General features: G+C 39.3%; 1 pseudogene; it reads left to right on the top strand.

Annotated features, from left to right (window-relative positions):
- Positions 1 to 13,151, top strand: part of LOC132662252 (NXPE family member 2-like) — a 90,613-nt pseudogene that overhangs the window by 75,837 nt on the left and 1,625 nt on the right.

Below are 13,151 nucleotides of genomic sequence, written 5' to 3'. Positions count from 1 at the left end.
TTTTTTTTTTTTTTTTTCCTTCCCCTCCCCCATGGGTTTCTGTTATGTTTCTCAGGATCCACATAAGAGTGAAACCATATGGTATCTGTCTTTCTCTGTATGGCTTATTTCACTTAGCATCACACTCTCCAGTTCCATCCACGTTGCTACAAAAGGCCATATTTCATTTTTTCTCATTGCCACGTAGTATTCCATTGTGTATATAAACCACAATTTCTTTATCCATTCATCAGTTGATGGACATTTAGGCTCTTTCCATAATTTGGCTATTGTTGAGAGTGCCGCTATAAACATTGGGGTACAGGTGCCCCTATGCATCAGTACTCCTGTATCCCTTGGATAAATTCCTAGCAGTGCTATTGCTGGGTCATAGGGTAGGTCTATTTTTAATTTTCTGAGGAACCTCCACACTGCTTTCCAGAGCGGCTGCACCAATTTGCATTCCCACCAACAGTGCAAGAGGGTTCCTGTTTCTCCACATCCTCTCCAGCATCTATAGTCTCCTGATTTCTTCATTTTGGCCACTCTGACTGGCGTGAGGTGGTATCTGAGTGTGGTTTTGATTTGTATTTCCCTGATAAGGAGCGACGTTGAACATCTTTTCATGTGCCTGTTGGCCATCCGGATGTCTTCTTTAGAGAAGTGTCTATTCATGTTTTCTGCCCATTTCTTCACTGGGTTATTTGTTTTTCGGGTGTGGAGTTTGATGAGCTCTTTATAGATTTTGGATACTAGCCCTTTGTCCGATGTGTCATTTGCAAATATCTTTTCCCATTCCGTTGGTTGCCTTTTAGTTTTGTTGGTTGTTTCCTTTGCTGTGCAGAAGCTTTTTATCTTCATAAGGTCCCAGTAATTCACTTTTGCTTTTAATTCCCTTGCCTTTGGGGATGTGCCGAGTAAGAGATTGCTACGGCTGAGGTCAGAGAGGTCTTTTCCTGCTTTCTCCTCTAAGGTTTTGATGGTTTCCTGTCTCACATTCAGGTCCTTTATCCATTTTGAGTTTATTTTTGTGAATGGTGTGAGAAAGTGGTCTAGTTTCAACCTTCTGCATGTTGCTGTCCAGTTCTCCCAGCACCATTTGTTAAAGAGACTGTCTTTTTTCCATTGGATGTTCTTTCCTGCTTTGTCAAAGATGAGTTGGCCATACGTTTGTGGGTCTAGTTCTGGGGTTTCTATTCTATTCCATTCGTCTATGTGTCTGTTTTTATGCCAATACCATGCTGTCTTGATGATGACAGCTTTGTAGTAGAGGCTAAAGTCTGGGATTGTGATGCCTCCTGCTTTGGTCTTCTTCTTCAAAATTACTTTGGCTATTCGGGGCCTTTTGTGGTTCCATATGAATTTTAGGATTGCTTGTTCTAGTTTCGAGAAGAATGCTGGTGCAATTTTGATAGGGATTGCATTGAATGTGTAGATAGCTTTGGGTAGTATTGACATTTTGACAATATTTATTCTTCCAATCCATGAGCAGGGAATGTCTTTCCATTTCTTTATATCTTCTTCAATTACCTGCATAAGCTTTCTAAAGTTTTCAGCATACAGATCTTTTACATCTTTGGTTAGATTTATTCCTAGGTATTTTATGCTTCTTGGTGCAATTGTGAATGGGATCAGTTTCTTCATTTGTCTTTCTGTTGCTTCATTGTTAGTGTATAAGAATGCAACTGATTTCTGCACATTGATTTTGTATCCTGCAACTTTGCTGAATTCATGTATCAGTTCTAGCAGACTTTTGGTGGAGTCTATCGGATTTTCCATGTATAATATCATGTCATCTGCAAAAAGCGAAAGCTTGACCTCATCTTTGCCAATTTTGATGCCTTTGATTTCCTTTTGTTGTCTGATTGCTGATGCTAGAACTTCCAGCACTATATTAAACAGCAGCGGTGACAGTGGGCATCCCTGTCGTGTTCCTGATCTCAGGGAAAAAGCTCTCAGTTTTTCCCCGTTGAGGATGATGTTAGCTGTGGGCTTTTCATAAATGGCCTTTATGATCTTTAAGTATGTTCCTTCTATCCCGACTTTCTCAAGGGTTTTTATTAAGAAAGGGTGCTGGATTTTGTCAAAGGCCTTTTCTGCATCGATTGACAGGATCATATGGTTCTTCTCTTTTTTTTTGTTAATGTGATGTATCACGTTGATCGATTTGCGAATGTTGAACCAGCCCTGCATCCCAGGAATGAATCCCACTTGATCATGGTGAATAATTCTTTTTATATGCTGTTGAATTCGATTTGCTAGTATCTTATTAAGAATTTTTGCATCCATATTCATCAGGGATATTGGCCTGTAGTTCTCTTTTTTTACTGGGTCTCTGTCTGGTTTAGGAATCAAAGTAATACTGGCTTCATAGAATGAGTCTGGAAGTTTTCCTTCCCTTTCTATTTCTTGGAATAGCTTGAGAAGGATAGGTATTATCTCTGCTTTAAATGTCTGGTAGAACTCCCCTGGGAAGCCATCTGGTCCTGGACTCTTATTTGTTGGGAGATTTTTGATAACCGATTCAATTTCTTCGCTGGTTATGGGTCTGTTCAAGCTTTCTATTTCCTCCTGATTGAGTTTTGGAAGAGTGTGGGTGTTTAGAAATTTGTCCATTTCTTCCAGGTTGTCCAATTTGCTGGCATATAATTTTTCATAGTATTCCCTGATAATTGTTTGTATCTCTGAGGGATTGGTTGTAATCATTCCATTTTCATTCATGATTTTATCTATTTGGGTCATCTCCCTTTTCTTTTTGAGAAGCCTGGCTAGAGGTGTGTCAATTTTGTTTATTTTTTCAAAAAACCAACTCTTGGTTTCGTTGATCTGCTCTACAGTTTTTTTAGATTCTATATTGTTTATTTCTGCTCTGATCTTTATTATTTCTCTTCTTCTGCTGGGTTTAGGCTGCCTTTGCTGTTCTGCTTCTATTTCCTTTAGGTGTGCTGTTAGATTTTGTATTTGGGATTTTTCTTGTTTCTTGAGATAGGCCTGGATTGCAATGTATTTTCCTCTCAGGACTGCCTTCGCTGCATCCCAGAGCGTTTGGATTGTTGTATTTTCATTTTCGTTTGTTTCCATATATGTTTTAATTTCTTCTCTAATTGCCTGGTTGACCCACTCATTCGTTAGTAGGGTGTTCTTTAACCTCCATGCTTTTGGAGGTTTTCCAGACTTTTTCCTGTGGTTGATTTCAAGCTTCATAGCATTGTGGTCTGAAAGTATGCATGGTATGATTTCAATTCTTGTAAACTTATGAAGGGCTGTTTTGTGACCCAGTATATGATCTATCTTGGAGAATGTTCCATGTGCACTCGAGAAGAAAGTATATTCTGTTGCTTTGGGATGCAGAGTTCTAAATATATCTGTCAAGTCCATCTGATCCAATGTATCATTCAGGGCCCTTGTTTCTTTATTGACTGTGTGTCTAGATGATCTATCCATTTCTGTAAGTGGGGTGTTAAAGTCCCCTGCAATGACCACATTCTTATCAATGAGGTTGCTTATGTTTATGAGTAATTGTTTTATATATCTGGGGGCTCGGGTATTTGGCGCATAGACATTTATAATAGTTAGCTCTTCCTGGTGGATAGACCCTGTGATTATTATATAATGCCCTTCTTCATCTCTTGTTACAGCCTTTAATTGAAAGTCTAGTTTGTCTGATATAAGTATGGCTACTCCAGCTTTCTTTTGGCTTCCAGGAGCATGATAAATAGTTCTCCATCCCCTCACTCTCAATCTAAAGGTGTCCTCAGATCTAAAATGAGTCTCTTGTAGACAGCAAATAGATGGGTCTTGTTTTTTTATCCATTCTGATACCCTATGTCTTTTAGTTGGCGCATTTAATCCATTTACATTCAGTGTTATTATAGAAAGATATGGGTTTAGAGTCATTGTGATGTCTGTATGTTTTATGCTTGTAGTGATGTCTCTGGTACTTTGTCTCACAGGATCCCCCTTAGGATCTCTTGTAGGGCTGGTTTCGTGGTGACAAATTCCTTCAGTTTTTGTTTGTTTGGGAAGACCTTTATCTCTCCTTCTATTCTAAATGACAGACTTGCTGGATAAAGGATTCTCGGCTGCATATTTTTTCTGTTTAGCACACTGTAGATATCGTGCCAAGCCTTTCTGGCCTGCCAAGTTTCAAAGGAGAGATCAGTCACGAGTCTTATAGGTCTCCCTTTATATGTGAGGGCACGTTTATCCCTTGCTGCTTTCAGAATTTTCTCTTTATCCTTGTATTTTGCCAGTTTCACTATGATATGTCGTGCAGAAGATCGATTCAAGTTACGTCTGAAGGGAGTTCTCTGTGCCTCTTGGATTTCAATGCCTTTTTCCTTCCCCAGTTCAGGGAAGTTCTCAGCTATAATTTCTTCAAGTACCCCTTCAGCACCCTTCCCTCTCTCTTCCTCCTCTGGGATACCAATTATGCGTATATTATTTTTTTTTAGTGTATCACTTAGTTCTCTAATTTTCCCCTCATACTCCTGGATTTTTTTATCCCTCTTTCTTTCAGCTTCCTCTTTCTCCATAACTTTATCTTCTAGTTCACCTATTCTCTCCTCTGCCTCTTCAAGCCGAGCCATCGTGGATTCCATTTTGTTTTGCAATTCGTTTAAAGCGTTTTTCAACTCCTCGTGACTGTTCCTTAGTCCCTCGATCTTTGTGGCAAGAGATTCTCTGCTGTCCTGTATACTGTTTTCAAGCCCAGCGATTAATTTTATGACTATTATTCTAAATTCACTTTCTGTTATATTATTTAAATCCTTTTTGATCAGTTCATTAGCTGTTGTTATTTCCTGGAGATTCTTCTGAGGGGAATTCTTCCGTTTGGTCATTTTGGAGAGTCCTTGGCGTGGTGAGGACCTGCAGTGCACTTCCCCTGTGCTGTGGTGTATAACTGGAGTTAGTGGGCGGGGCCGCAGTCCGACCCGATGTCTGCCCCCAGCCCACTGCTGGGGCCACAGTCAGACTGGTGTGTGCCTTCTCTTCCCCTCTCCTAGGGGCGGGATTCACTGTGGGGTGGCGTGTCCCGTCTGGGCTACTTGCACACTGCCAGGCTTGTGTTGCTGGGGATCTGGCGTATTAGCTGGGGTGGGTAGGCAAGGTGCACGGGGGCTGGAGGGGCAGGCTTAGCTCGCTTCTCCTTAGGTGATCCACTTCAGGAGGAGCCCTGTGGCAGCGGGAGGGAGTCAGATCCGCTGCCGGAGGTTTGGCTCCGCAGAAGCACAGAGTTGGGTGTTTGCGCGGAGCGAGCAAGTTCCCTGGCAGGAACCGGTTCCCTTTGGGATTTTGGCTGGGGGATGGGCGGGGGAGATGGCGCTGGCGCCTTTGTTCCCCGCCAAGCTGAGCTCTGCCGTCCGGGGGCTCAGCAGCTCTCCCTCCCTTTGTCCTCCAGCCTTCCCGCTTTCCGCGCAGAGCTGTTCACTTATGACCTCCCAGACGCTAAGTCGCGCTTGCTGTCGGAACACAGTCCGTCCGGCCCCTCCGCTTTTGCCAGCCAGACTCGGGGGCTCCGCTTGGCCGGCGAGCCGCCCCTCCGCCCCGGCTCCCTCCCGCCAGTCCGTGGAGCGCGCACCGCCTCGCCGCCCTTCCTACCCTCTTCCGTGGGCCTCTCGTGGGCGCTTGGCTCCGGAGACTCCGTTCTGCTAATCCTCTGGCGGTTTTCTGGGTTCTTTAGGCAGGTGTAGGTGGAATCTAAGTGATCGGCAGGACGCGCTGTGAGCCCCGCGTCCTCCTACGCCGCCATCTTCCGATTTTCAACCCTCTAAAATTTTTTTAAGTGTATTTATTTTTGAGACAGAGAGGGACAGAGCATGAACGGGGGAGGGGCAGAGAGAGAGGGAGACACAGAATCGGAAGCAGGCTCCAGGCTCCGAGCCATCAGCCCAGAGCCTGACGCGGGGCTCGAACTCACGGACCGCGAGATCGTGACCTGAGCGAAGTCGGACGCTCAACCGACTGAGCCACCCAGGCGCCCCATGCAATGATACATTTTTTTAAATCACTCTTTTGTGTGTAGCTGTCTGGTTTTCCCAATGCCATTTATCAAAGAGACTGTCTTTTCCCCATTGTGTAATCTTGCTTCCTGTCATAAATTAACTGACAATACAAGTTTGGGTTTATTTCTGTGATGTCTCCTGTGATACCAATCCACATATCTATTTTGTGCCAGTAGCATACAGTCTTGAATACTATAGCTTTCTAGTATATTTTTACATCTGAGATTGTGATACCTGAAGTTTTGGTCTCCTTTCTCAAGATTGCTTTGGCTATTCAGCATCTTCTATGCTCCAAACCAATTTTAGAATTATTTGTTCTAGTTCTGTGAAAAGTCCTATTGTAACTCTGATAAGGATTGCATTAAATCTGTAAATTATTTGTGGTAATATGGACATGTGAACAGTATTAATTATTCTGATTATGAGCATGGAATACTTTTCCACTTACTTGTGTCCTCTTCAATTCTTTAATCAATGTTTTACAGGTTTCAGAGTACTGGTCTTTCACCTCCTTGGTTAAGTTTATTTCTAGGTATTTTATTTTTTGTTGCAATTTTAAATGGGATTGTTTTCTTGATTTCTTTCAGCTATGTTATTATTAAATTGGGCCACTTTCTATACCACACACAAAAATGAACTAAAATGGATTAACAACACAATTTTGAGACCTAAAACCCTAGAACTCCTGCAGGAAAACAGGCAGTAATCGCTTTGACACAGCCTCAGCAACAGTTTTCTAAACAAATCAACTATTGAGGGTACACAAAGTAAAAAGCTTTTGCACAGGAAAGAAAAACAACAAAATGAAAAGACAACCTACTTAACGGGAGAAGGTATTTACAAATGATAGATCTTATTAGAGGTTAATATCCAGAATATATAGGGAACTCGTACAACTCAACACCAAAACAAATAATCTGATTAAAAAATGGGCAGAGGACCTGAATAGACATTTTTCCAAATAGATATACAGATGGCCAACAGACACATGGAAAGATGCCCAAAATCAGTGATTATCAGGCAAATGAAAATCAACACAATTAAATATCACCTTATACCTGTCAGAATGGCTCAAATAAAAAAAGACAAGAAACAACAAGTGTTGATGAGGATGTAGAAAGAAGAGAAACCCTTCCGTACTGTTGGTGGGAATGTAAATAGATGTTTACTGTGGAAAATAGTTTAGATGTTCCTCAAAAAATTAAGAATAGGATTACCATATGATTCAGTAATCCACTAATGGGTGTTTACCCCCAAACAATAAAAAACACTAATATGAAAAGATATATGTACCTGTATGTTTTTTGCAGTATTTACAATAGCCAAGTTATGGAGGCAACCCAAGCGTCCAATGATAGATGAATGGATAAAGATGTTGTGGTATATAAATACAGTGGGATACTAGTCAGGCATGAAAAAAGAATGCGATCTTGCTATTTGTAACATGGATACACCTAGAGCATTACACTACAAAATAAGTCAGACACAAAGACAAGCATCATGTGATCCATCTTATATGTGTAATCCAAGAAACAAAATAAATGAAGAAATAAAGCATAAACAGACCCATAGAGAACTGATGGTTTCTGGAGGTGAGGGGATGGCCACAAAGGGTGAGGGGAATGGGAGGTACAGGCTTCCAGTTAAGCAATAAATAAATCTCGGGATTAAAGGCACAGCACAGGGAATATATAGTCAATGGTATTTTAATTGTGTTGCATGGTGAACGATGGTGGCTATACTTGTAGTACACATAGCTGAACATACAGAGTTGTTGAATCACTGTGTTGCTATGCATGTGAACTTCATGTAACATTGTGTCAACTATACTTCATGAAAAAAAAAGGATTATTTGCTATAATCAAGTGGGATTCATTCCAGGGCTGCAAGAATTTCTAAATATTTGCAAATCAAATCAATATTATGTATCTCACATTCAGAAGAGGAAGGATTAAAACCATGTGATCATCTGAATAGGAAAAAACACTTGACAAAATTCAACATATATTTATAATAAAAATTCTCAAGGTGGGTTTAGAGGGTACTTACCTCAACATAAAAAAGCTATATGGGACAAACCCACAGCTGACATCATACTCAGCAGTGAAGCTTAGCTTTTCCTCTAAGATCAGGAATAAGACAAAGATGTCCACTCTCATCACATTTAGTTAACATAGTACTGAAGTCCTAGACAATGTAATCACACATGAAAAAGAATTAAAAGACATCCAAAATGGTAACAAAGAAGTAAAACTCTATTTGCAGATGTGATTCAGTTTATGGTAAACCCTATAGACTCCAAGAAACTACTAGAAATAATAAATGAATTTAGTAAAGTTGCAGGATATAAAATTTACAGAAATAGGTTGCATTTCTATACACTAAAAATGATGTGTCCGAGAAATTAAGAAAACAATTCCATTTACAATTTTACCAAAAAGAATACCTAGGAATAAACTTAACCAAGGAGATGAAATAAGTAGACTCAGAAAAATATTAGATATTGATGAAAGAAACTGAATATTTCACAAATATATAAAAAGATATTCCATACTTTTACTTATGGATTCAAGGAGTATGATTAAAATGTGCTCATTACCCCAAATCTACAGATTCAATCCAATCCCTATCAAAATAGTGAGTGACTATAAGTGAGTGAGTGAGTGAGTGAGTTTGTTTTACAGAACTAGAATAATCCTAAAGTTTGTATGGAGCACAAAAGACCCTGAAGAGCCAAAGCAATCTTGGGAAAAGACCAAAGGTGCAGGTATCACAATCCTAGATTTCAAGATGTACTAAAAAGCTATAGGAATTACAACAGTATGCTACTGGCACAAAAGAAGACACATCAATAGAACATGATAAAGAGCCCAGAAATACACCCATACTTACATAATTAATCTATGACAAAGGAGGTAAGAATACATAATAGGGAAAAGACAGTATCTGCAATAAATGGTACAGGGAAAACTGGACAGCTACATAAAAAATGATACAAGTGGACCACTTTCTCACAATCATTCACAAAAATAAACTCAAATTGGACTAGAGACCTAAATGTGAGACCTGCAACTATAAGACTCCTAGAAGAAAACAGGCAGTAATCTCTGACACCAACCTTAACATTTTTAGATAGTTCTCCTCAGGGAAGGTAAACAAAAGCAAAAATTAATTATTGGGACTACACCAAAAATAAATCAATCAACATGAATACACCACATTAATAAGACAAAGGATAAGAACCATATGATCCTCTCAATAGGTACAGAAAAAGCATTTGACAAGATAGAGTAGCCTTTCTTCATAAAACCCTCAAGAAAGTAAGGATAGAAGGAACATACTTCAACATTGTAAAGTCCATATATGAAAGACAGTTAATACCATCCTCAATGGGGAAAAATGAGAGCTTTCCCCCTAAGTCAGGAAGACAACAGGGAGGTCCACTCTTACCAGTTGTTGAACATAGTCCTGGAAGTCCTAGCCTCAGCAATCAGACAACGATGAAATAGAAGGCATCCAAATCAGCAAACAAGAGATCAATTTTTCACTCATTGCACAAAACATGATACTTTATGTGGAAAACCCAAAAGACTCCACCAAAAATCAGGAAAGTTGCAGGATATAAAATCAACATACAGAAATCAGTTGCATTTCTATACACCAATAATGAAGCAGCAGAAAGAGAAATCAAGGAATCAATCCCATTTATAATTGCACCAAAAACCCTATGATACTTAGGAATAAGCCTAGCTAAAAATGTGAAAGATCTGTATGTTGAAAACTGTGTAAAGCTTATTCAAGAAATGTAAAAAGATGCAAAGAAATAGAGAAACATTCCATGCTCATGGATTGGAAGAATACCATCAAAGTGTTGATACTACCCAAAGCAATCTACACATTCAATGCAATCCCTATCAAATAACACCAGTATTCTTCACAGAGCTAGAATAAAAATTCTAAAATTAGTATGCAACCAGAAAATACCCCAAGTAGCCAAAATGATGTTGAAAAAGAAAACCAAAGCTGGAGGCACCAGAATCCCAGACTTCAAGGTATATTACAGAGCTGTAATCATCAAGACAGTATGGTATTAGCACAAAAACAGAAAGTCAGATCAATGGAATAGAATAGAAAACCCAGAAATGGACCCACAAACGTGTGGCCAAGTAATCTTTGACAAAGCAGGAAAGAATATCCATTGGAAAAAAGACAGTCTCTTCAGCAAGTGGTGCTGGGAAAAATGGACAGTGATATGCAGAAAAATGAACCTGGACACTTTATTTCACCATACACAAAAATAAACTTAAAATGGATGAAAGACCTAAACATAAGACAGGAAGCCATAAAAATCCTAGGGGAGAAAGCAGGCAGCAACCTCTTTGATCTCAGCTATAGCAACTTCTTACTAGACAGATCTCTGGATGCAAGGAAAACAAAAGCAAAAATGAACTACTATGACCTCATCAAGATAAAAAGCTTCTGCCTGGTGAAGGAAACAATCAGCAAAACTCAAGGCAACCAATGGAAAGGGGTAAGATATTTGAAAATGACATATTGGATAAAGGGTTAGTATCCAAAATCTATAAAGAACTTATCAAACTCAACACCCAAAAAACAAATAATCCAGATAAGAAATCGGCAGAAGAAACACTTTTCCAAAGAAGACATCCAGATGGCTAACACACATTTAAAAAATGCTCAAAATCACTCATCATCAAGGAACTACAAATCAAAACCATAATGAGATATCACCTCACACTTGCCAGAATGGCTAGAATGAACAACTCAGAAAACAACAGATGTTTGCGAGGATGTGGAGAAAGGGGAACACATTTACCTTGTCGGTGGGAATGCAAACTGGTGCAGCCACTCTGCTAGACAGTGTGGAATTTCCTCAAAAAATTATAAATAGAACTATGCTACAACCCAGCTATTGCACTACTAGGTATTTATCCAAAGGATATAAAAACACTGATTCAAAAAGGGATATGCACCCCAATGTTTATAATAGTGCTATCAACAAGAGCTAAATTATGGAAAGAGCCCAAATATCCATCAACTGATAAATGGATAAAGATAGGGGCACTTGGGTGGCTCACAGTTAGGTGTTAGACTTCGGCTCAGGTCATGATCTTGCAGACCATGAGTTTGAGCCCCGCACTGGGCTCTGTGCTGACAACTCAGAGCCTGGAGCCTGCCTCAGATTTGGTGTCTCCCTCTCAGCCCCCCACCCACTTGCACTCTGTCTCTCTCACTCTCTTTCACAAATAAACATTTATAATTTTTTTAAAAGATGTGGTATGTGCACACGCACACACACACAATGGGATACTACTCAGTGATCAACAAGAATGAAATCTTGCCATTTCCAACAACATGGACGGAACTAGAGTGTATTATGCTAAGCAAAGTAAGTCTGAGAAAGACAAATATATGATTTCACTCACATGTGGAACTTAAGCAACAAAACATGTTCATCTGAACATAGGAGATAGGAAGGAAAATAAGATAGAAAAAGAAGGGGAGGGAAACCAGAAGAATTTCTTAAATACAGAGAACTGAGGATTGCTGGAGGGCAAGTGGATGGAGAGATGGGCTAAATCAGTGAGGAGCATCAAGGAGGGCACTTGCTGGGATGAGCACTGGGTGTTATATGTGTAAGTGATGAATCACTGGGTTTGACTCCTGAAACCAATACTACGCTGGATGTTAACTAACTTGAATTTAAATAAATTAAACAAAACCCAACAAAAAAGCTTCACACACTGTAGGAAACTGTCAACAAAATTAAAAAGCAACCTACTGAATTACAGTGGATATTTGCAAATGATTTATCTGATAAGGGGTTAAGATCTAAAATATACTACTATCTTTTACAACTCAACACCAAAACAAACAACCCCATTAAAAAAAATGAGCAGAGGACCGGAATAGACATTTTTTTAAGAAGACAGATAGCAGACACATGAAAATATCCTCCATATCACAAATCCTCAGGGAAATGCAAATCAAAACCACAAGGAGATGTTACCTTACACCTGTCAAAATGGCTAGAATCAGAAAGACAAGAAATAACAAACTTTGATGAGGCTGTAGATGAAAGGGAACACTTGTACACTGTTTGTGGGAATGTAAATTGGTGCGGCCACTGTGGAAAAGAAGTATGTAGGTTCATCAAAAAATTAAAAATAGAAATACTATGCAATCCAGTAATTTAATTACTGATTATTTATGCAGAGAAACCGAAAACAGTAACTGAAAAAGATATATGCACTGCTGTGTTTATTGCAGTATTTATAATAGCCAAGATAGGAAAGCAACCTAGGTGTCCATCAACAGATGAATGGCAACAGAGATGCAGTATATATAAACACAATGGAGCATACTAGGCCTTATAAAGAGTGGGATCTTGCCATTTGCAACAAAATGGATGGACCTAGAGGGTATTGTGTTAAATGAGATAAGTCAGAAAGACAAAGACCATAGGATTTCTCCTTTGTGTGGAATCTAAAAATAAAAAATAAAAATAAAAAACCCAGAAAACCAGGAACAGACTCTGAGAACAAAGTGTTTACTGCCAGAGGTATATAAAACTGGGGAGATGGATCAAATAGGTGAAGGGTATTCAGAGGTACAAACTTCCAGTTATAAAGTAACTAAGTCATGGGGATGAAAAGTACATCACAGGCAATATAATCAATAATACTGTAACAATGTTGTATGGTGACAGATGATGACTATAGTTATTGTAGTGAGCACCAAGTAATGCACAGAATTGTGGAATCACTATGTTGTACACTTGAAACTAATATAACATTTTATATCAACTATACTTCAAGGATATTTGTTTAAAAGGCCCAAGTCTTACCTGGGTGAAAGCATGATGTGAGTCAATGAATACAGCTGAGACTACTTTTATAGTGAAGTGTTCAGAATAAGGAGCTATCAGCCCTCCCTTTTTCTACATTTATCAGACTGCACTGATAAGATGTTCAGCCTGGGCCCAACACTGAAATTTTAACCCGAGAACCGGATTCTGGTGCACACAAAATAAACAATGTGTGTGACATCATTTCATAAACACATTCAAGGTTTCTCCATGGAGAAGAAGAGTTTGAGGGGAAATTTCACAAGTTACCAAGGTCAATGTTATTGGTACAATGTTTA

This window comes from Panthera onca, chromosome D1 (assembly GCF_046562875.1).
Source record: "Panthera onca isolate mPanOnc1 chromosome D1, mPanOnc1 haplotype 2, whole genome shotgun sequence".
Lineage (NCBI taxonomy): Eukaryota > Metazoa > Chordata > Mammalia > Carnivora > Felidae > Panthera > Panthera onca.
This window is presented reverse-complemented; position numbering and strand designations above follow the sequence as displayed.